This window comes from Barbus barbus, assembly GCF_936440315.1.
Source record: "Barbus barbus genome assembly, chromosome: 11".
Classification (NCBI taxonomy): Eukaryota; Metazoa; Chordata; class Actinopteri; order Cypriniformes; family Cyprinidae; genus Barbus; species Barbus barbus.
Genome location: NC_136739.1, coordinates 18,902,819 through 18,924,541, shown reverse-complemented (window position 1 = coordinate 18,924,541; position 21,723 = coordinate 18,902,819). Strand labels below are relative to the sequence as shown.

General features: G+C 40.5%; 1 protein-coding gene across 1 annotated transcript in view; it reads left to right on the top strand.

The window, feature by feature from the left end:
* LOC306877421 (gamma-crystallin M2-like) overlaps positions 1–21,723 on the top strand; it is a gene marked incomplete at both ends in the record, with an annotated part of 70,933 nt that overhangs the window by 30,390 nt on the left and 18,820 nt on the right. The gene's annotated exons all lie outside the window — the stretch shown is intronic.

Sequence of the window (21,723 nt, the reverse complement as noted above, 5' to 3'; positions counted from 1 at the left end):
CAAGAGCCATAAGCTCTCATGAATTCTTTCTTGTGTTTAATGGCTTCCTGTTTGTGCATCTCTAATCCCTTTTCTGTAAATGTTCTTTCGCGTGAACTAGACCTGACTGGCTGTGGGTTATCTGTTTTCATGGGTGGGTCGTGTGTGCTAGCTACTTCTTCTCCATTAAGTGACATTTTGTTGAAGTTGTGTTGCTGTTGGGTTATATTGAACTACTGAACTATAGTTTAATTACTCAACAAATACTTAATATCAACATGCACTGGGCGATTATCATCAACAAAAAATGAAGGCTAACACACAAACACCTTAGCAATGAATGCTATCATATGGATCTACCCATGAATGAATTTACATTTAACAGATTCAATTAGTTCAATAGTTTTTTTTTTTTTTTTTTTTTTTTTTTTAATTAAATTACCCTTCTGTATCTTTAAATTCACCTTTCAAATGTAAGATTAAATCAGAGCATCAAACATGTACAGTATACTGTTGATAAAGGTGACTTCAGTCCATTACATAAATATCACTGTTCGCAAGCAGAGTCTCTGTGATTTTATGCAGCAATCAGCATAAACGAAATAGACCGATCTTGCCTGGGTGCCGGTTGAAGTGAAGGCGTTTGAACAGAAGGTGGCAGTCTTCTACACAGAATGGCGGATGGCAGTCTTTTTAACGTCGAGTTGAGTTTCACTCCACATCGAGCAGCGAGTTTTCACTGTAGCAGCCCTTCAACTTGGAATAAACAGGCTTGGGAGTGTTTCCATACGGGTGTACTTTAATTCAGACGAGTGTGCATAGCATCAACACCGTGAAAACTTAAAGGAAAATAACAAAGGCAAATTTAGCCAGATACAAAATAATCCTTTGACAAATGCACTTTAGCAAGCTAGCATCACATTGATAACAGCATAGCAGGCAACAGCCATCATGAAATGAATCTCATTACCATTTACATGAACGTATGAAATGAATTAATGTGAAATAGTACATTACAATGAACCACATACCTCGCTCCGCATATCAAAGGGTGCTAGAAAGTGGTGATCCAGGGAAGGCTGCCGCCATTAACTTAACTTGGACGTTGGAGAGCTAGCTAGCAACTTCATAAATTATTCTCAAATTATTACTGCCAAACAAATCAAGCACAGAGTAGAATAACACTTCAAAGAACACTTTAGTTGAAGGTTACGGTAATATTTTCCAATCTCTGACTCTAAACATGCATCGTCTTGTAACGTGACCTCTTGTGTTTTAATGAACGAGCGTGAGCGAGGAGAAATTAGTCCCCCCTGCAGATAGCATGATGTCAAAATAAAAGTCACATGAAATAAAAGTATAAAAACAGAATAATCATAATAAAACACTGCTAGTGGTCATCTACATTCAGTGTTTAAGACCTTCTTCACTCTTACGGGAAAATTTACTTTTTGGCTTTTACTGACTATCCTGACCAAGAGGAACAGTACTTTTACTTAATTTACTTATTCTGTTGACCAAATTTCACAATCATAAGTGTAAATTTACCTATAAAAAAACAACTTTATGGTTTTGTTGACTGAAATATGTATTTATTGTTACAGAAGTAGGACTTGGACAGAGAGAGAGAGATTAATTGACAGGTATATATTGACAACGAGCTGAGCAACAAGGAGTGAGACAGGTGAGTGGTGATCCTGGAGCAGAGTCCTGCACGCGGGTGAACCGCTAAAATTGATATAACGGGTGGAATAATATTAACGTGTTGGGTGTGGTGCGGGTCGGACTGGTGACAGGCACGGTTGGGTTGCGGGTACAATTATAACCGAGACTATTTTGACTTAATCCAGTACACGCTGATAGGCAGCTCCTTTCAAATTGTCCCGTGTTTGTGTTCACGCGCTCTGTCTGAAGTTCCTTTTAGACCTGTTTAAAATAGATTGGTCACACGCATGTTTTGCACGCTGGATGTTGTGAACGCTCTCTCTCTCAGTCTCTCTCGCTCTCTCTCTCTCTCTCTCTCTCTGGACACTGCTGCCATTCCTACATATTTTTATGCAGCCTATAAAGTTAAATGTTTTTGTAGGTTATGAAGGAAAAGCTCATATTTGGCTTATTAATCTAAGCCCTTTAACCTGTTTACAATAGATGATTCACATGTACGCAATAGTTTTATATTGTTTACACGTTAAATGTTTGCTTTCTCTCTGTTAACTTGTTGGGCTGCGTGTGTTAAATGTTATTATTAATTTTTAAACACATTAACGCATTAACTCAGAATGACTTGTTAACTGCTTGTTACATTAAAAATAAAATAAAGGTGTTTTGTCTGTCTTATGTAGATTTAATGCGGGTGCGGTTCGGGTCGCGGTTTTTATGTCAAACGGGTCGGGTTCGGAATTAAATTAGTGTTGCTGTCGGATAACGGGTCGGGTATTCGGTTAAATACTGCGGGTGCGGGGCGGGTGCTGGTTTATCAAACAGGACCCGTGCAGGACTCTGTCCTGGAGGTCTTCAGTAATCTGGAGAAGTGTTAACTTGAGTATCTTCTTTTGACAGGAAACTTGGAACACGAACTGGACACACACCTCACCCAGATGGCAGACTGGGACAGAACACAGGAGCAGACTGACTGGGTATCGCTGGAGAACACACTCGGGAGGAAACACTGCAGGTAAGTAGACAAGGAGGTAAGTAGTAAGCATAGAGCTGTGATAGCTATGGCACTCCTTTTCACATGAAGGAGACCGGACACTGGGGTGCTGTGAGGTGTGTGTCTTTATGGCATGGCTAATGAGTGGATCAATGATGTGCAGGTGCGTGTGATCAGTACTCCAGCGAGGGAGTGCGCTGTGATTGGCTGGTGACAGAGCCTGGCAGATTTGTGACATTTATATTAACAGTGACTCCGTGAATAAGAAAGCTGTAAGAACTTTGAAACTTTGTGAATTTTACAATATATTTATTTGATTTTATATATACATACATGTGTATATATGTATAGGCCTATTTGTTTAAAAATTTAATACTTTCCTCCCTGTGGCAACTGCTTTGTTTGTTGTAATTTGTCTTTCTGTCGTTTTTCTTTTCCTTTTTTTCTTTTTATTAATTTTGTTTCTTGATAACATGTTGCATGTTATTGTTCTTTGAATAATAAAAAAAGACATATACGCACGTTTAAGACTGGGGTAAGAGTTGTGAAAGCGTATAAGACTGTAAGCGTAAATTAAATTTGCATGCGCATGAGAAGCTGCCAAAACTGCTAGTGCAGATAAAAGAAAGGAGCTGTACATATCAGATTATTTCGGGAACGTTTTGCCCTACATACACAACATGCCATTTAGACATTTGAAACATTTTGTTTTTTACACATACAGATTGGTTCTGCGCAGTCAATCCGTTTAGCAGTTTTTCGCTTGCAAATCACTGTTCACAAGCTCGCAGTGCTTTTGCCCGTATTTTGGCGAAAAAAAACCATCAGAAAAATGCAGATCATATTTATTTTGCGTTAGCATAAAGCTGCAGTTTCACAATCCATGAATTACACTTACGAATAACAGTCAAATGCTGCAAATAATTTTTTCTTGTGTTTGAATTGCGATTTACACCTTTACAAAGCTACAAAGAAAAATAACCTGACTGCATGACAGCACAGTAGGTGGCGATATGCACACAGGATGTAATGCGTAAAAAAAGCAAAAAAAAAAAAGCAAAGGGAAGAAGAGAAATTGATACACACTACAGAGTTGATTAAAAAATGAGAGTCTAGACTCTAGAGAGTCTAGAAGCCGAACCTGAAGTATAATCTGAAAACGTATGTGTTTAAATTGTTGTTTTGTTAAGATCAAAGTCCACTTACAACAGAGGTATGAGTTTAGTGTGATTATCGACTGGAAATTCGGTGAGTTTTCAATGAGCAAATGCGCTACTTATGTATAAAATATTTTATATGAAATTGATGATTTGGGCCTATATTCTCTGTTCAAATTAATATAAAATGCATAAAAAGCATTATGAGCCTTGAATATTTGAAATGTGTAAATATTTGTTGAGGTTTAGTGTAATTTCGTCCCTGCTCAAAACATTAATTGCCGCCATAAGGGGATTAGACTCCTGGTGGCGCCATATTGGATTTTGTGAAAACAAGGGAGGCTTAAAGGGGTTGGCTGAAGTGACACTGGCTGTATCCGAAATCGCCCCCTATACCCTCATTCACTATTCCCTACATTAGTCCACTCATACAGTTGACTTGAAGGAGTGAATGAAAACGAGTGTGTGAATTCGGACACTGAGTGCACCGGCAGGACTGCCGCTTTGCTTGCTGTTTAATAATAATTTGAAACAGGCAGCTCCAGTAGTAAGATTAAAGGATTTATCTTGAACTCTGTAACGGAAATTATGTATAAACCCTAGTTAAACAATTTAAAAGTCAATTTAGAATGAATTTGTACCTGTGTTGTATTACGCTGTATTACACCGTGGACGAATGCTTTTAAAATCAATGAATGGATGATTCAGCTGCGGGTGCTATTTTCTGGCGAGACGCGGCAACTCATGCGGCACGCCACTCTCACAGTGCATTATGGGTTATCGCTAGCTGTTGAGTGTACATCGGTTGCACACTCCTTTTGCGGTGCAATGTGGGATTGAATGAGTGCACTCAAGAATGTCCACTATGGTATTTGAGTATCATAGTATTTGAGTATTTGAGGGTATAGGGGGTGATTTCGGATATAGCCACTGTATTTTGTGACCCACTGAATTATGTGACGATACAAGTAGTGATGTTATGGGACTGGGATTAGAGTGGTCACAGGATTTGGCACCTTCTTGAGTTTTTCATCTGCCATTAACATAATTTTGAGTATTTCTTTACTTTTTGGCCACATCCAACATACTTCCTACTTTATAGTTGGTAAAAAGAGTATTATGTCCAACAGTAATTTTAAAAACGATATAAATAGTTTTCAAAATGACATGAATTCCTCTTATTAAACACTTTATTTTTATATGCTGTCATAGTTATACTATTTAATTTGTGTATTTTGGAGATATGTTATGTTCACTGGCTTTTTATGTTAAATAGTGATTAAATTGTGTTGAGCATATTTGATCCCATGTACATTTATTACATTCATTGTCCTTTGCAGTCATCAGATGGGGCTGACAATATGAAATTAGGAAATATTGTGCATATAGTGATAACTTAAAAATGTAACCTAAAATTACAGCAAGCCAATTCCACTCTCCTTTTACATCTCATGAGTATGGCAGCATTGTGGTGGTTGCTTTTAGACACTCTCATGCGCATCGGTGTGAGTGCTTTGTGAAAAGTGTAAAATGTTTCTATTTACAATGTTTTTGCAGCAATGCAGTCATTAAACACACCTTAATTGATCATAACCGGTGTTTTTGAGCACAGAGCTCATTGAGCTTGTGCTGAAGTATTTATAGCGATTATAAAGGAAGTGTTTGCCGGATTTTTGTAAAAATTTAGTAAAAATATTTCTTTGCTACTGGCTACACACTGGATTTCTGCAAAGTTTCTGGATTGGCTAGCCCTACTTAAATGTGGGATTGATGTGAAATGGACAGGACCAAAAATCTGTTAGATCTGTAGAATAGATCTCGGTAACACTTTAGATTACAGCCCGCAATGTACCGTGTAATTAAACAGAATTTACATCGTACCTATTTGTAACTATAGAGTACCTCCACAGTACCTATAAGGGAACAATATGCAACGTTTGGGGAATAAGGGGGTAATAATCCGCGGAATTATAAAGCATTTATACTGTAAGTATTTTATAACTAAAGGGTACCTATTCTGAAATTACATGTGGAGTCCGCGATTTTCCGCGTCAGCATAACTTAAACCTGAACGTACATGTAGGTAAACGGAAACAATTGGGGAATAAGGGGGTAATGACTTGGAAAATTAAAGTATTTACACTGTTAGTATTTCATTAGCAAGGTGTAACTATTCTAGGATTATCTGGTATTTATATCCTACTGTTTGGCAACAACATTATGATTTAAAACAATTTGCCTTATTGTAATAACACAAAATATATGATACAACATATTATTTCACTACGTACTGGGTAGCCTACTTATTGTATTATTACAACATATATATCTTACATGACATTGATACAAATAGTAAACTGTAGTATACTATAGTTTAATTTAGTAATAGTGAAGTTAAAAACCACCATAGTCTTTATAAATTTGACCACAGTTTACTAAAGAATATAAGCTATATTATTTACTAGTGTTATTTACGTGGGGTCATGGAGATTACTGAACAACTCAGCTGAAAGTATGGGGTAATTATGTGATGAGCTTCTGATATGATTTGGTTTAGAAATTTCCATATGAAAATTTACCTGATGAAAAAGTATTGCTTATGGTAATCTCAGCAGCGAGTCAGGTCACCAGCATCGACAGTTCAATGCTGTCGAGGTGCAATACAGTGGAAAAGTAGATTACCTGTTTCCAACTCCTCCCAGGATAAATAACAGCATAATACACAACACGTATAATTACTGTATAATTTATGTTTTTTGATAGCTGTAGTGCTGTTGTTACGGAAGCAGGACAGAGACAGAGAGATGGCAATGGTAAGTTTATTTGAACGACAGTAAGGCAGATTGTGGAGATGGCAGGTGAGTTAAGAACTTGCTGAATCTTGAGTGATACAATGGGGTTGAACTACTTTGCAGGAATCGCGGCAGACACGGGACAACCAGATAAGACACACACTGCAACCAGGAGCAGAACCTCGGGAATCGCTGGAGCAGACGGAGCAAGGATCCTAGGAGCATAGAACGTAGGTAAGTAGGTTAAGAACACAGAGTCTAACAGTTACTAAGGCTGTGGGAGCTTTAGCAGTCCTCCTCCGTATAAATGAGACCGGACATCAAGTGCTGGGCGGTGTGTGACTTTATGGGGAGCGGTGATGAGGGACATGATGAGGAGCAGGTGAGTGTGATCAGAATTCAGGTGAGAGTGATCGCTGTGATTGGGTGGTGGCAGAGCCTGGCAGATCTGTGACATTACCCCCCTCTCCACGGCCTGCTCCCGAGGGCCGAGGACCCCGATGCCGTGGCGGTCTACCCCTTCCTCTGGGTGCCGGATGTTCAGGGTGGCTGGCATGGAACTCTTCAAGGAGGATAGGATCGAGAACATCATCCCGGGGTACCCATGACCTTTCCTCTGGGCCGTACCCTTCCCAGTCAATGAGATATTGGATTGGATTGGATTGGATTCAATTTATTGTCATTGCACATGTAGGTACAAGGCAACGAAATGCAATAGAGAAGAAGAAATACAGCATAACATGAGGAAAGAGAGGAGAAAAAAAAGTGTCCTCGCACTGCGTTCTTGGAAGAGAACGCAGCGCGAGAACAGACAAAAAACCTCAGCATAAAGCACAGTCAACACAGGAACATAACTTGCATAGTAATCCTAGTTCAGACGAAACAGCCATCCGGCCAGCCGCCATTACAGCGCAAACCCACGGACCCGTTAACGCCTGACAGGATGAAGCGACGAAGGCGTGGGATGGGGTTAGGGAGGTGTATGAGTGTGTGTATGTGTAAGTTCGTGTGAGTTCGTATGCCTTGAAATCCGTTTCGCCAGCACTCCAAACCAGTCGACTCAGTTCGCAGGTTGTGATGCGACATAGCAATTGCCATGGAAACGTCCTTGGACAGAGCACAAGCGCCCGACAATAACAAGGTGTTTTTGGGAGGAGGGAATGGAAGAAAGAGCGTCTCCCTGCAGTATTCACCGGAGAGTTGATACCAGAGCGGCCTTGCCAAGCCGTTCTGTTGTGGGAAGCCGGAAAGAGATAAGATTGTTTTGTCTTAGTGCGAACAGCTGTCTTCCAGTTTCACAGCTAATTCTCATTGTCCATTCTGATCTCCATGTCCGTCGATTTTTCTATCCAAAGCCGAGAGCTTAGCCGTGATTGAATCCATATTGCGGTTAATCGCCTCAGTCTCCGAGGCGACCGCTCTGCCTACAGCCTCAATCATGACGGGCAGCCGTGAGAGGTTTTGGACAGCCAGTCCCGTCTCCTTAATTTTCTGATAATTTAGGGCAACGCCTAATCCAAATAGCAGAAACCCAGTTATCATTGTTCCGAATAAGAAGATGTCTTCAATGTCCTCCACGGAGAGAGCCGCCAGACACACGATCCGCCATCTCTCCCATGCGTCCATCGTGTAGCCAGCAGCAAACGTCCCAGCGGGACATTCCGGTTCTCCAGATCCCGCTTTCCTAGTCGAGAAGATGGTGTCAATTGCATTTAGAGACCAGTTGATCAGATCCATAATTTCGGTTTTGCAAATAGTGCAGCGAGAGTCTCTTAAGAGGACAGGACAATACAAGAGAGCAAGCAGGGAAGTTCATGAGGGAGGGAGGGAAGAAAAATGCGACCGCCTTCGAACAGAGCCAAACGAGAAGCATATTCCACTCTACCGCCTCGGTGTCGGGAGTCCAATATCTCCTTAACCTGGTATACGGTTCCGTCCTCCAGGATCAATGGAAGAGGGGGGTCCTCCGTGGGGCCAGGCTCTGTGGGAGGAGAAACAGAAGGGTGAAATGGTTTTAACAAGGAGACGTGAAATGTGGGGTGGATCCTGTATTGAGGAGGGAGCTGGAATTGGTACGTGACCGGGTTAATCTGTTTGACAATGGGGAAGGGGCCAACAAATCTGGGACTTAGCTTTCTGCAGAGTAGGCGCATCCGGATGTCCCTGGTTGACAGCCAGACCTTCTGACCAGGTTGGTAAGTGGGAGCTTCAGATCTACGAAGGTCTGCTGTCAGCTTGCGCCTATGCACTGCTCGCTGAAGATGGTGGTGAGCCGCGTCCCAGACCCTCTCGCTCTCCCGGAACCAGTAATCCACTGATGGTAAGTCAGATGGTTCGCCCGACCAGGGGAACATGGGTGGCTGGTAACCGAGTATGCATTGAAACGGGGTCATACCGGTGGCAGGTTGGTGGAGCGAATTCTGGGCATACTCGGCCCAGCCAATAAACTGGTTCCAGGAGTCCTGATGACCATGGCAGAAGGTTCGGAGGAAATGGGCTACTTCCTGGATCTTGCGTTCTGTCTGCCCGTTCGTCTGAGTGTGATAGCCCGAGGAAAGACTGATGGTCACACCTAGGAGCCTGAAGAATGCTTTCCACACTCTAGAAATGAATTGAGGTCCACGATCTGATACAATATCTTCCGGGATTCCAAAGTATCGGAATACATGGTTAAACATTAGTTCTGCCGCTTCCATAGCTGTAGGTAAGCCGTTGAGTGGGAGTAAATGGCAAGCCTTGGAGAATCTATCAACTATTACCAGGATGCAGGTATTTCCTTCTGCGGCGGGTAGGTCTGTGACGAAGTCAACTCCTAGATGTGACCAGGGGCGATTCGGAATGGGCAGGGGAAGTAGCTTGCCTGCTGGTAGCCGTCGAGGGTTCTTGGCCATAGCGCAGTCCGCGCAACCTCGGACAAACCTCTGAATATCTCTAGCCATGTTGGGCCACCAGAAGTGGTCTCGTAGAAGCGAGAGGGTGTTGTTAGCCCCTGGGTGGCCAGTGCCCAGAGATGTGTGTACGGAGTGGATGAGCTGGGTGTGTTGCAATCTGGGAATGAACTGCAATCCTGGAGGGCAGCCCGGCGGAGAGTTTGTGGAGACATTGGTGGAGGTAACAGGGTCGGTGTCCCATTGGATGAGTCTGACAATAATCCTTTCTGGGAGTACTGACTCAGGCTCCTCGTTGCACTCATCCTGGGAGTCAAATGGGTGTGAGAGGGCATCGGCCTTGATATTCTTGGTACCAGAACGTTAGGAAATGGAGAAGTCAAACCGCATGAAGAAGAGTGCCCACCGGGCCTGATGGGGATTCAATCTTTTAGCTTCTCTGAGATATTGTAAGTTTTTATGATCAGTAAGGACGGTAAAGGGATGCTGGGCACCCTCCAACCAATGCCTGAGGAGGGCACACTCATTCCAACCGCTAGCAGCGGCAAGGGTACGGAACTGGAGAGCATACTCCTTAATGGGCAGTGAATTCTGGCGTAAACGATATAGTTGGTCACTGATGGAAGAGTCATAGGCAGGCTTCCCAAATACTTCTCTGAAATGGTGAACAAAATCCTGGGAAGACTGGGTTATGTTGCTTCCTTGCGCCCAGATCGTCTCTGCCCATTGTAAAGGCTTGCCGTGCAGATGAGTGATAATATAGACCTTTCGGTCGGAAATTGGTAGGGTTGCATCTCAAAGGCAAATGAGCACTGTAGCAGGAAACCATTGCATTCCTCCGCCGAGCCAGAGTAGGGCGCTGGTTTGGCCATGGGACTGGAGACCGTAGAAGAAGTATTGTTGTCTGCAGGGACCGTGGGAGCTGGTGATGGTGCAGGAGTGAGAGCTCGCTTCAGGATCTCCACGAACTCCTGGAAGGGATTGGGAGTGCTCATACTGTCGATTGTCGGTAAAGGTCCGGTCTTCTGTTATGGAAGCAGGACAGAGACAGAGACAGAGAGATGGTAATGGTAAGTTTATTAGACCGACAGTAAGGCAGATTGTGGAGATGGCAGGTGAGTTAAGAACTTGCTGAATGTTGAGTGATACAATGGGGTTGAACTTGAATCTCTTTCTTTGCAGGAATCGCCGCAGACACGGGACAACCAGATAAGACACACACCGCAACCACGAGGAGAACCTCGGGAATTGCTGGAGCAGACGGGGCAAGGATCATAGGAGCATAGAACGTAGGTAAGTAGGTTAGCAGGCAAGAATACAGAGTCTAACAATTACTAAGGCTGTGGGAGCTTTAGCAGTCCTCCTTCCTATAAATGAGACCGGACATCAAGTGCTGGGGGTGTGTGACTTTATGGGGAGCGGTGATGAGGGACATGATGAGGAGCAGGTGAGTGTGATCAGAATTCAGGTGAGAGTGATCGCTATGATTGGGTGGTGGCAGAGCCTGGCAGATCTGTGACAGCTGTTGGTGCACCTTGGGCTTACCCTCTTGTTATGTGTAGTTACTGTGTAAGTGTAACATGCGCGGGCTGTAATCTAAAGTGAACCCTTGTTTCCTCTTGTTACGTTTAGTTACTGTGTAAGTGTAACATCTGCGGGCTGTAATCTAAAGTGAAGCCTTGTTACCCTCTTGTTACGTATAGTTACTGTGTAAGTGTAACATCTGCGGCTGTAATCTAAAGTGAAGCCTTGTTACCCTCTTGTTACGTGTAGTTACTGTGTAAGTGTAACATCTGCGGGCTGTAACAAATAAATATTTTTATTATTTAACAAATTTAACAGATCTTTTCCAAGAACAGAATGCAGAAAAAAACTAATTTGCAACCACTTATACAAAATACAAAGAACTGTAAAACACACACAATACATACATATATATATATATAGCCTATGTGTGTGGGTGGGTGTCTGTGTGCATCATTACAGTCTGTTAAAAGTGTTCATATATGTATCTTTTATTATCACAAGGCTGCAGTCATTAGGAATCAGAAGATTTCCTGTTAATAAAGTATCTGGAAAATATCTACTCTATTATCAATGCCACGCCCCACGACTGACAAAAATAAAAGTGTTCGCACAAGCAGGTGAGAGAAGATTGAGCGCGAGCATGTGGGGAATGATCATGCGAGCATGTGGTCTTGTATTGCGCGCAGAGGACATGTCGCGGTCGAGGGTTTGAAATGAGCTCGCGGGCTCCCGTTTCCTCGCGTCTAGATCTGTTTCCCTCTCGTGGAAGTTATTTACCGCACACTCCAGCATCAGTGGTGCGCTCGCTTATTAATGGCATAGATTTGCCGCCATACTTTTGCTTCACTTGAAGGATGCTTTCGTTACGGTGTTCTGTCGATTTGTGCTACCCTGTCAGATTTTTCTACCTCCCATTAAAACAGTAGGTAGTACAATTTGACAATGAAAAATGCTACCTGTTAAATTATGATTTAATGTCTACACCTACCACAACCCTGTTGTACAGTGCTCCCCAACTAAAACTTTTATTTACTGTTTTGCAGGTAGGCTGGTGTAAAATGTGTGAGACTTGTGTATAAATGTTTATGATGTTATTGTGTCTATTGCCGAAGAGAGAATTGCATAGAGTGTGAAGCATGTGTATGTTATATTAACCGTGCTATGCGTTAGTTTATGAGTTGGCACGTGTGTTTAAATGAGTTCATGCGATAACACGAATGTTGTTTAGAGAAAATAGAGATGTTGCAATTATTTCACGCCGAACTGAGAATATTTGCATGTTTAAATAAAGCAATGTTTTACACGTGTGTGAAGTCTTGTGTGAGTTTGAGAGCGAGATTCCCTCATGAGTGATGGTGTGTGATGTTTTGTGATAAGAGCCGCAACTAAGACTTTTATTTACTGTTTTGCAGAATAAACACCCTTTAAATGTGCAACCCCCTTTGTGAATTCTTCACTGCACACTGAGAAGTGTTACAATCACGTCACAAGGAAACCAACAATCACCGGAGGGCTTTCCCCAGAAACATGTCCCCCAAGACCGCATCAGCAGCCAAGCCGCAGCCCGGTTTTCCCTCAAGCAGCCATCCAGGAAGCCCGTTGTCAGCTGTCAACTCGAACGCAAGTAAAACAAAATCTCCTTTCTTGCTGGAAAACTGGTGACAAATCCTTAAGCAGCAAAGATAGCCAAGTCTCTGCTTTATGAGTTTTCTCAGGTTGAATTTAAAGATCTAGTCGTAGATACTAGAATTTTGGGAACTCCATGCAAACTCTGTAAATCTCATCTTCAGTATGTGTGTGTCACAGAATGGCCCGTCTTCCCCGTCACTCATCACTGTCACCTGTTTATCTCCAATCATCACCCGCACCTGCACCTCATCAATCTCCTATCACCACACTCATAAAAGCACTTCCCTCAGCTCACTTCTTGGTCCGATCTTGAAGTGACGTTACAGCACTACACTGTCTGTCAGGATTGCTACATGGACCGTCTCTGCTTCCCTAGAAGCTGAGTATAGATACCTGTGAATACTTACCTGTCCTTACTTACCTTCTGCCTTGCCCTCTTCCAGTCATCCTCCTCGTCTGTCCCCGGTGGCTTGGTTGAATCCTCGTGTGTCTCTGCTGCTCTGACGCTGCCAATCTCTAGGATCTGTCAAGACAGAGAGACTTATTGTGACTGACATTCCTCTTACTTTAACCTCACGGATTGATACTCACCAAGTCCGAAGAATCTTCACGATTGCTGATTGCTGTTCACCTTGTAAATAAACACCTTGTGATTTCACTTACCTTCTGTGTCCGACCCGTTCCGTTACAGTGTGTGTCCTTTTATTTTAGTTCCATGTGTTTAGCTTAGGAATGTATTATAGTAGCTCAAATAATGTCTGTTTCATTTATAAAGAATCCTTGTCTTGTGTTGTGTAATTTTCAAGACTAAACATTTGCCCAGATTTTGCGTTACCTATAGCTCAGCCTAAGAAGCTATTATTAACAGTTATTATGACCTTTGACCAAGGGCATAATATAAATATAAAAATTGTTAAGATATACTGATTTTAACGTTCGCTGGACGAACCGCTGATAATGTATAAATTATAAATTTTGAATCAGTTCAATCAAACCCAATCGGACCAGATAATTCAGATCCGATTTCCATTTGATTCCCTAAGAGGCTAGAAATAAGAGCTTAAATTACTACAGGGAAAAAGTCAGAATAAACTAGAATATCTAAAACCAGACAAATATTTTTTAAAATGTGTCTTTTTTTGTAGAAAGCCAGATTGAAATTCATCAATTAAATTATTCAAAACACATTTTGGTAACACTTTACAATAAGTTGTCATTTGTTAACATTAGTTAATGTATTAACTAACATGAACAAACAATGAACAATGCATTTATTATACCATTTATTAATCTTTGTTCATATTACTTAATGAAAAAAACAATTGTTCATTGTTTTTTCATGTTAGTTTACAGTGCATTAACTAATGCTAACAAACACAACTTGTGATTTTAATAATGCATTAGTAAATGCTCAAATTAACATTAACTAAGATTAATAAATGCTGTAGAAGTATTGTTCATTCTTAGTTCATGTTTACTAACGTTGTCAACTAAAGTTAACTAATGAACTTTATTGTAAAGTGTTACCCACATTTTAATCTTTTTGATAAAACCAAAGCAATAATAATTTTAGAATCTTTGTTTAACAACGGAACTGACCGCCAACTGTAATTAACAAGGGGTATTTATTAGGTTTTGAAATTAAGGTTAAAATCCTTGACACAAAGTTGGAGGAAGCAAGGCTCTGTCTATACTCTCTGTAAAAACTTCAAACAAAAAAGGAGCTAAAATTTTGTTAAATGCTTTATAAAACTCAGCAGTTGATCCATCCATTCCCAGAGACTTGCTATTTTTCAAAGAGTTAATGGCATCAGTAATTTATCAATATGATTATGTTTTAGCTTTTTGCCTTTCAAGTCTAAAAAAATGAGCAGAGCTCTTTTCACCCTCTTCAAGCTATTTTCTTCGAGACCATAACTTATACAATCTCCTTCAGCCTTTTGTTTGTAAATTTCCTCTAATTTAAGTTTCTGTTCAGTGAGTTCTGCTTTTTCAAATTCTTCTACTCTTTTAGATAATGAAGTAGAAATTTTAAATAAAAATGTATCCTCTTCAATTTTCTTGCTTTTTTGCCAGCTCACTACAATACTTCCTAAAAAAAAAAAAAAAATTTGAGAAGTTCCCAGTTGTTACAATATATATATATATATATATATATATATATATATATATATATATATATATATATATATATATATATATACAGGGTGGGCCATTTATATGGATACACCGTAATAACATGGGAATGGTTGGTGATATTAAAGTCCTGTTTGTGGCACATTAGTATATGTGAGGGGGCAAACTCCTCAAGATGGGTGGTGACCATGGTGGCCATTTAGAAGTCGGCCATCTTGGATACAACTTTTGTTTTTTCAATAGGAAGAGGCCCATGTGACACATCAAACGTATTGGTAATGTCACAAGAAAAACAATGGTGTGCTTGGTTTCAACGTAACTTTATTCGTTCATGAGTTATTTACAAGTTTCTGACCACTTATAAAATGTGTTCAATGTGCTGCCCATTGTGTTGGATTGTCAATGCAACCCTCTTTTCCCACTCTTCTAAGGGGGTCAGATCGGGAGACCTTGGGGGCCATTCAACTGGCCCACGACGACCAATCCACTTTCCAGGAAACTGGTCATCTAGGAATGCTCGGACCTGGCACCCATAATGTGGTGGTGCACCATCAATGGAAACCTCAAGGCCACTGGATATTTGAAATTGCTACATGATGATGTGTTTCCCTCTTTATGCACTGAAGCTGGCACGTTCCCTGAGTTTTTCCAGCAAGATGGTGCACCACCACATTATGGGTGCCAGGTCCGAGCATTCCTAGATGAACAGTTTCCTGGAAAGTGGATTGGTCGTCGTGGGCCAGTTGAATGGCCCCCAAGGTCTCCCGATCTGACCCCCTCAGACTTTTATCTTTGGGGTCATCTGAAGGCAATTGTCTATGGTGTGAAGATACGAGATGTGCAGCACCTGAAACTACGGATACTGGATGCCTGTGCTGGCATTTCTCCTGCGGTGTTGCTATCAGTGTGTGAAGAGTGGGAGAAGAGGGTTGCATTGACAATCCAACACAATGGGCAGCACATTAAACACATTTTATAAGTGGTCAGAAACTTGTAAATAACTCATGAACGAATAAAGTTACGTTGAAACCAAGCACACCATTGTTTTTCTTGTGACATCAAGTTTTATGTGTCACATGGCCCTCTTCCTATTGAAAAAACAAAAGTTGTATCCAAGATGGCCGACTTCTAAATGGCCACCATGGTCTCCACCCATCTTGAGGAGTTTGCCCCCTCACATATACTAATGTGCCACAAACAGGACTTTAATATCACCAACCATTCCCATGTTATTACGGTGTATCCATATAAATGGCCCACCCTGTATATATATATATATATATATTTCTTTTCAATTTTTGCTTTATTCCAACAAGTCAAGATCTTTTTTTTTTCTATGCTGGTGATTATTTCATTAAATTTAGAGAAGAGATAAAGGGAATACTAATTGAAATACAGTAGTCTTGTCGTCCAAGAATGGTGATGGTATTATATCAGTAATAGCATTACCTAAATCCATAGATGCAAGCCAATAATCAATCCTGGACTGACTAGATAAAGAATTATTACTCCAAGTAAAGCATTCTTGTGATGGGTGAGATTTTCTCCATGTATCGATTAAAGAAAATGTCTCCATAAACATAATTACATAATTAGGACTTCCAGCTTGAGGAGGTCATCTAACCTATTGTCCAGGACAACATTGAAATCACCTCCAAAGATCAGATAAGAGTTAGGAAATATGGCTAACATACGAGTCACCCGATCACCTAATCTGTCTTTGTAAATTGAAACCATAAACATTAACAATAATGCAGGTGGAATTTAAAATTTCAAGGGCAAGTACAATGAAATGTCCAGACGTATCACACTCAGAACTTAAAATTTAACCTTTAAATCAAATTTTTCAAGATACAAACCCCAGCAGAATGAGTAGTGCTATGAGATAACCATAAATCTAGTCCCTATCTCGACCTCCAAAAATTTACATCTTGAATATCAGAATGGCATTCTTGTAAGAAACAAAAATCTGTATTAAAATGCTTCAAGTAAAAAAATGGCTTTCCACTTAACGTTACGTAACCCTCTACAATTAAGAGAAAAAATAGATAAAGACATAAAACAAAATCCTATGGAAAACAGAGTTTAATCCAGAAGATATCTATAAAAAGTTATAACAAATCTTAAATGGTTTCAACAAGTGTATACAGTGATGAGAACAGCAATCCCCTTTTAAAGCAAATAACATTTTTGTATTATTGCCTCTTTTATAAAAATACATATCATAAACATTCCCTGCAAACATGCTCCTGTGGGGCCTATGCTGGCTTTTTGCAGGCACAGTGGGCTAGGGCCAGTCCACACCAAACCTAAACAGGCCCAGTGCAGGCTTGCCCAGGCGAGGCCCACAGCTTTGGGCTCACCGTGGGCTCTCTTTGAGCAGCCCACACTATGGGACTGCCCACACTAATTCCATGATGGCCCAGTGTGGGCCAGCCCGTTTGGGCCCAGAACAAATTTTGTACCTTTGGACCCATGCAGGTTTTGTGTAGGCTGCCCTGTAATGCAACTAGGAGAATACTACCAATGACTCACCATTCTTTAGTCACTCAGTTGAACTGGAATGGCTCAAACCAAAAGACACTTTTTTCAGAATCTGTTTTTTCATATAGGCCAGGGATCCTCAAATCTGGCTCACAAGATCCACATTTCCTGCAGTGTTTAGCTCTAACCCTAATCAAATACTAATGAGCATGTCTTCAGGATCATTAGAAAATCACGGGTGGGTGAGTTTGATCAAAGTTGGAGCTAAACTCAGGAAATTGGGTTTAATGAGCCAGATTTGAGGATCCTTGATATAGGCCTATTTGCTTTTCAGAGGCTGTTTGAAAATGCTCCCTTTCAGCCAAGTCCTCCTGATTCTGAAGTTGAGAATGACATAAAGGTGTGGTTGCAGAGTTCAAGAGACAGAGCGGGTGGTGGATATAGGAGCACTAGGTCTGCTGACTAGTTGAGAGAACTCTGAGGAAGATTGAGCTTCGCCAATGAATACTTTAGCACATCAAAACATGTTTTCAGCAGAGATCAAAGTACTATTTTTTTATGTTAATTTGTAGTATTTTTATATTTGTATAGATAATATGTAGTCTCTTTCAGTGTTAAATTAGCTGTATTAACCTATATTAAATGTTTTCTATTTTGTATTTAATAAATCCATTGATTTGAAATCCCTTTGTCTACTGTACATTTTTGACAATACAGACATTAGTTACGTGGTGACTGCATCCATTTCAGATGTATAATAACTGTTTTTTCCCAAAGACTTAAGCTATAGTAGCTGAAAAGTATTTAAAGTGAAACAGATGAATTGTTGTAGATTAATAGTGCGGGCACTGTGTGGGCCTAGTGAGGGCTCCCTGGGGGCTAAGTGAGGGCTGCCCATGCAGGGCCAGCACTAAAAGGCCAACGTTTGGCCAATGAGCAAATTTTCAGAGGTCCTGCGCTGGCAGCCCGCTGGGGGGCCTTAGGCTAGCCCTAAGTGGGCCCGTGAAGGGCCACTGCAGACTTGTTTGCAGGATTAGAACTGGACACTCAGTCTCATTCAAGTCTTTAAACAAAATGAGGAGGAGAGTACCTTTGCTCTAAAAGAGGCTGTAATAATTTATTTTCTTCCAGTACCAATCACCATAACTACAGTAGGGCATCCCTCTGAGTTTAAGTGGGTGGAGAAATCTCAACGCCATCCTACAAAAGCACAGTCACTGACGAAGAACGCTTTCTTGTTTTCCTTGCAGGCTTTTTCGACAGCGGGCTATAATTTCAGCCTTCTTTCTCTGTTGGCAGGAGACAAGACCTCAGTGATCCTCAGGTGGTTGCTCTTCAGAAAGTATGCATCTTTGGCAGCACACCAGACAGCATCCCTGAAAAATCATGATGTGAACTGAAATATAATTTCTCTAAGAGTGCTGCTTCCAGGTTTGTTACGACCAAGTTGGTGTGCAACATCCACGATGCCAGGCAGTTTATCATTATGTCGCAGCAAGAGGCACTGGCATATTTTGATGACCTTGTGACGAACATCTCCATTTTTCTTTTGAAGCCCCTGAATTCTTAAATTCCATCTATGGGAATAGCACAAATAAACTCAATCGTTTCCTTTAATACGTTGATTCGTTTTGTGTTAACACTGACTTCTTTCATTTCATTCATTACCTGTGAGTTTCTTTCCACCAACTTCTCCAACTGCGAGAGTATGACCATCATATCTTTATCCACAATCCTACATTGCTTGAGGGCTGGCGATTTACAGGGGGTTTCAGGGAGACATGGAAATTCTTCCTCCGCCAACAATTTTTTCTTGATCATTATCCTGTTTGAGAGAGTCATGTAAATTGTCAATAATCAAGTCGCTAGAAGAGAGTTTAACAGAAAATATAGCTATAATTACAGGGAGCAATGAGTAATTGAAGCCATTTTAAGATTATTATAGTCCAAATCGTTGAAAAATCATTTAAAACTACTAGTAATATGATAGAATGACTTTTCACCTTTGACCAACAGGTGGCACCGACATCAAATCGATGTGGTGTGTTCTGTGTGAGTTGACAATGGCACACACAAAGATTGGTGTCAATATGCCAAAGTATTGCAGAGATACGGCCTCAAGTGTCATTTTGGCATCATAACTTAAATTCGTTGTTGTGGTATGTGAAAACTGTTTTGTCTATCAACACAAAATCCATAAATTTTTGTCAGCATGGTCTGAAGATGATATAATTCGATTTTTGTGAAAATCGGACAAACAGTCTATGAGGAGTTTGAAAAAGTAGGTTTTTAAAGAAAATCAAAAGGGCAGAGAGGAAGTTTGGCTGACTACGGCATCATTGGTATCACTGTTCTGAGCATGACCCAAGGAATCTATAAATATAAGTCACATTACAATAGGCAAAATTCACAGAAAGATATAAGCATTTATTTGACATTTCATTATAACTTTTGACGACAAGGTGGCACTGTCTGAAAACATTTTGAGTACTTTCAGGTCATGGTCTCCATGGTACATATAAAGTTTCAGAATGGTACACCAATGCATTCGTAAAATATAGCATTTTATTAATTATTATGAAATTATTTTTAATTTCATGTTTTGTTCAATTATAGCGCAACCAAGAGGCAAAATCCCACCAAATTTTTTACGTGTCCTTAGAGTGTGCCATACATATGTGTGTCAAATTTGGTGAAAATATCTCATTTTGTTTCGGAGTTATAGACATATTTGTGTGTAAGTAGATGAAAAATGACTGACTGTTGAGTTTGTTTGCATTTTTGTGCCACTTACTATCAAAATTTTGGCAAATGGGCATTAGCGTATTGCCGGAACGCTATGTTTTCGAACTTCCCATGGTGGTTTCGTTTCGATCGGAGTAACAGTTTCTAAGATATTGGCAGATGTTTTTTAAGCGCTAAAATGCAACGTAGCGCAAACCTGGCAAGTTTGGTATCGATGGACTCGGCAACGATTCAGGAGTCTAAAATGGTGACTCCTGTGAAAACATGTCAACCCCACCCAAAGTTATAAGCATGTGAAAATTTGATTTTACCACTAGGTGGCGCTGCTTCGAAACTTCTCAGGCTTCTTCAGGGCATTGTGCCAATGACCCATACCAAGTTTCGTAACGATACGTTAATTTGTTCGTAAAATATAGCATTTTTTAGAAGCTGAGATTTTCTAATGATTTTGAAGACTCTGATTAGCATGCTCAGGTGTGTTTGATTAGGGTTAGAGATAAACTTTGCAGGAGTGGACCAGATTTGAGGATGCCTGCTGTATGATTTGGAATTTTAAGTAAAAGGGGAGGGCTCACTTTGGGTAACATTCAACAGGACCTGACACAATCATTGAAACCCATCCACCATTGGTAGTCAGCATATTCGCCTTGGTGCAGAAAGTACTGGTAACCCATAAAGTGTGGCCGCGCTTGTATACCATCCAGTTTCCACTTTCAACCTGAATAGAGTTACAGCGACTAAAATGAATTGTCACTAGTGCACTCATATGAGTGGCCCTGAAAGTTCTTGTCTTCATAGAAGATGATCTGTAAGAGAGTTTTTTGTTGTTTCATTTCTTTGTGTTATGCATTCACACACAAACAGAATCCCTCCCCTTCCAGAATTTGTGCAGATGACATTGTTTATTAAACGTTAAAATATTCAATGAGACAAACATTAGACAAAAGCCTCACCTTTCCCATTGTGTTTAATCATTGTTGTCCTTTTATGTACTTTTGGAAAAGACACATTGTCAGTGACATCAATTAACTTCAGATGTCAGCTTTTTGCTTTATTGAAAGAGTGGTCAGCTGCACTTTTATGCGTCAAGCTTGTAACCAGGACTTCTGAAATTGGAAGTAGGACATTTTGATAGCACACAAAGGCAGTATTATTCCTTATTTCCTTACAGGAATCCAGAAAATTTCATTACCCAATTCTAGATGGCGCCATACAGCTTTAAATCAGCAGTCTAATAAAGAGGTTGATTGGCAAAAAGTATTTTATGTATTTTGAAAATTCAAAAATACTAAGATTAAATGTATTTAAATACAAAATACATTTGATTTTTTTCAAAGGTATTTAAATACAAAATATCATTTTGCATTTCAAATACATATTTTAAAAGCATGTATTTGAAATACTGCCCATCCCTGAGTGTAGGTCAAAAACACATATACGAAGGTCTACATTTTAGTGTCTCTCCGTATTAAACTGGTTAAATGTACATACGTTTAATCATACCCTGTGATACATGAACAGTGTCGATCCTGCATGTTGTCATCTGCGATCGTGATGACTGACCGTAATATTAGACTTCTCCCGCTTGCATTGTGATCTGTAAACCCTCGCTTCAAGTCACCCACCGAATTTATTCTAAAATATTTTATATATCCCTCCATTACATATTTAATTCCCACTTAAATGGTGGCCCTTCTATGTCCAAAATTGTGCAAAAACATCGTGGGACAAGG